General features: G+C 49.5%; 1 pseudogene across 1 annotated transcript; it reads left to right on the plus strand.

Moving 5' to 3' along the window:
• Positions 1-1192: 1192 nt before the first annotated feature.
• LOC308556335 (torsin-1A-interacting protein 1 pseudogene) lies at positions 1193-2344 on the plus strand (annotated as a pseudogene). The gene has a single exon. The product of its transcript is annotated as a torsin-1A-interacting protein 1 pseudogene (transcript).
• Positions 2345-2911: the final 567 nt, after the last annotated feature.

Consider the following 2911-nt stretch of genomic DNA (forward strand, 5'->3'; position numbering starts at 1 on the left):
ACACGGTGACAGAGTGTGGAGGTGCTTAGTATGACAGGAATGATGTGGCCATGTGACAGGGACAGGGGGCAATTAATCACTGAGGGTGATGGAGAGCCAGTGTGACAGCAACAGGTGTCACAGTAATTTTTTTAAAAAGTCTACTGACGGGGGTAATGTTGGTAGGGAGTTGGTGATACGGTGACAAAGGACAATAAGGAGACTGTATGAAAATGACAGGTGACAGCAGAGAGACAGCTGCAGTGAGAGAGGATGACAATAAAACAGTCTATGACAGCCCTGGCCTGTGTGGCTCAGTGGTTAGAGGGTTGGCCTGTGCACCACAGGGTCTCAGGTTCGATTCCCAAGGGCACGGACCTGAGTTGTGGGCTTGATCCCCAGTAAGGGGTGTGCAGGAGGCAGCTAATCATTGATTCTCTCTCATCATTAATGTTTCTGTCCCTCTCTCCCTCTCCCTTCCTCTCTCTATAATCAACAAAAACATTAAAAAAGATTAAAAAAAAAAAAAAGAATTCTATGGAACAGACTGATGAATCTCAGTGGGAAGGCAGGGGTGGGGGAGTGGGTGGGTGGGTGGGGAGAGATTAATCAAAGAACTTACATGCATGTATGCGTAACCCATGGACACAGACAGTAGTGTGGTGAAGGCCTGGGTGGGGGGAGGTGGAAGAGGGGGGGAGGGGATCCACGGGGGGGAGGGGCGATATCTGTAATACTTTCAACAATAAAGGTAAATTTAAAAAAAGAATTCTAGGAAGATCAATTCCCAATGGAAAAACGAAACCAGCCAGGCGAGTTCTGGCCCCGTTCAAACGAAGAGCGAGGGAAAGAAAGCGCCTCCTGACGACAGCGCCTGCCGACTACCTGGGGTCAGGCGGCGGAGGCCTCGGCGACCCCCGAGGCCGCGGAGATGGGGCCGCGCGCCCCCCAGCGGGAGCGCTCGCAGCTGCAGCAGCAGCGTCGGCCGCGGGGCCCCGGGCTGCGCCCCGGCGCGGGTGACAGGACTCTCCTTGCTCTGCAGAGCAGGAACCACCTCCGCAAACTGTTTTAAGCCGAACAGTCTCAAAGAAAACTACCAGGAGAACAGAAGAGACTTCAGTGGCGAGCGAAGACCCTTTATCCAGCCTGCTCAGAGCCCCTCTAAGAAGTCCAAGAGGCGATTCCGCATGCACAACCAAATGGAAATACCGAAATGAGCGAGTTAGAAGCCACCAGGGTCCAAAGGAAAGTCAATTTCTCCGAAGGAGGGGACACTGGAGAAGATGACCAGAAGAGCTCTGACAGTGCTGCTACTCATGCTGAGGTCAGATCCCGCGAGTCTGTTCACACGAGACCAAACCAGCACATCATCTGGTCAACATCTAGAGTCATTGGCAGTCATCGGTGGCAGTCATCACAAAGTCGAGACTATACAGCTCTTGATAAGCAACAGTCAGTGCCAAGCTCGGGGTATCAAAAATGCCCTCAGGGAGGGGTTGAACAAACCATAAAACTAAGAATGAGGTTGCGAGATGACAGCGTTCTGAAACCAGCTTGCAAACCAGCCTCCATCAACCTTCAGCAGATGCCTGACTGGCCAACTCCAAAACGAATCTTTTTGCAAGTGTCTGTGGCTACTACCACTTGTGCTCATTTGTGCCCTGGGGTGCTTGTACTACACTCTTGCTCCTGCAGAAACCACTGCTGTGCAACGGTTCCAGAACCAGATGAAACGACTTATGAATAAGTACCAAGGTCAAGATGAGAAGCTGGGGAATAGGAGCCTCATATTCCTGGAAAAGCATCTCAGTAGCTCCCGGCCTCGGCCTCAGCCTGCTATCCTGCTGCTCACCGCTGCCCGCGATGCTGAAGACACACTGAAGTGTCTGAGTGAGCAAATCGCAGACGCCTATTCGTCCTACCGTAGTGTCCGTGCCATCGGGATCGATGGGACGGGCAGAGCTACTCAGGACAGTGATGCTGTGAAACTAGAGGTGGACCAAGAACTGAGCCATGGATTCCGAAATGGCCAGAATGCAGGGTGGTGCACAGCTTCGAGTCACTGCCCGCAGGCGCCACTTTGATCTTCTACAAGTATTGTGACCATGAAAATGCAGCCTTCAAAGATGCAGCCTTAGTCCTGACTGTCTTGTTGGAGGAGGAGACACTTGGAACCAGTCGAGGCCTAAAGGAAATCGAAGAAAAAGTGAGGGATTTCCTCAAAGCCAAGTTCACCAACTCTAGCACACCCACCTCCTACAAACATATGGACCCAGACAGACTGAGCGCGCTCTGGGGCCGTATTTCCCACGGAGTCCTGCCTGTGCAACCCGAACACACCCTGAAAGGGGGCGTCTGCTTATAAGGGGTCAGAAGGGAAATCATGTCTCAAGTTCTGACTTTTCTAACCAGAGACAGAATCACAGCTCTTTTTGAAAGAACTGGTTTCTTTTTAAAGGAAGTTAAGTTCTTATGTAAACATGGGATATCTAAATCATTTATTCAGTCTATTATGAATTATTTGAGAGAATCAGTTCCCTATTTCCGTTGAGATCTGTGTTACTGGTATCTGAGAACGATATGCAGTTCCATAGAGGATCTGCAGTTTCTGGGTTGAATCATTATGGGTATGGTATGACCAGTGGGAAGGACTAGAAAATTCTTCCTACGAATCCTCCGATTCTTAATGTAGACTTTCTATAGTTTGCTGAGTTATTAGTAAGGCAGCTCCCTCAATGCAACTGTGGGTTTTCCCATTTTGTTTTCTTTTACATCACTTAATCGTGAATTCTTTAGTCAGCTTCTGCTTATTGGAACAAAAGTAATAAAAGGTCACCTGGATGTGTCAAACTTGGGTTTTGTTTTTTGTTTGTTTGCGGAGGGTGGGGAGAAAAAGACAAGGGAAAAGAGAGAATATGAGGAATGGGGAAGG

This window comes from Miniopterus schreibersii, assembly GCF_964146895.1.
Source record: "Miniopterus schreibersii genome assembly, chromosome: 4".
Classification (NCBI taxonomy): Eukaryota; Metazoa; Chordata; class Mammalia; order Chiroptera; family Miniopteridae; genus Miniopterus; species Miniopterus schreibersii.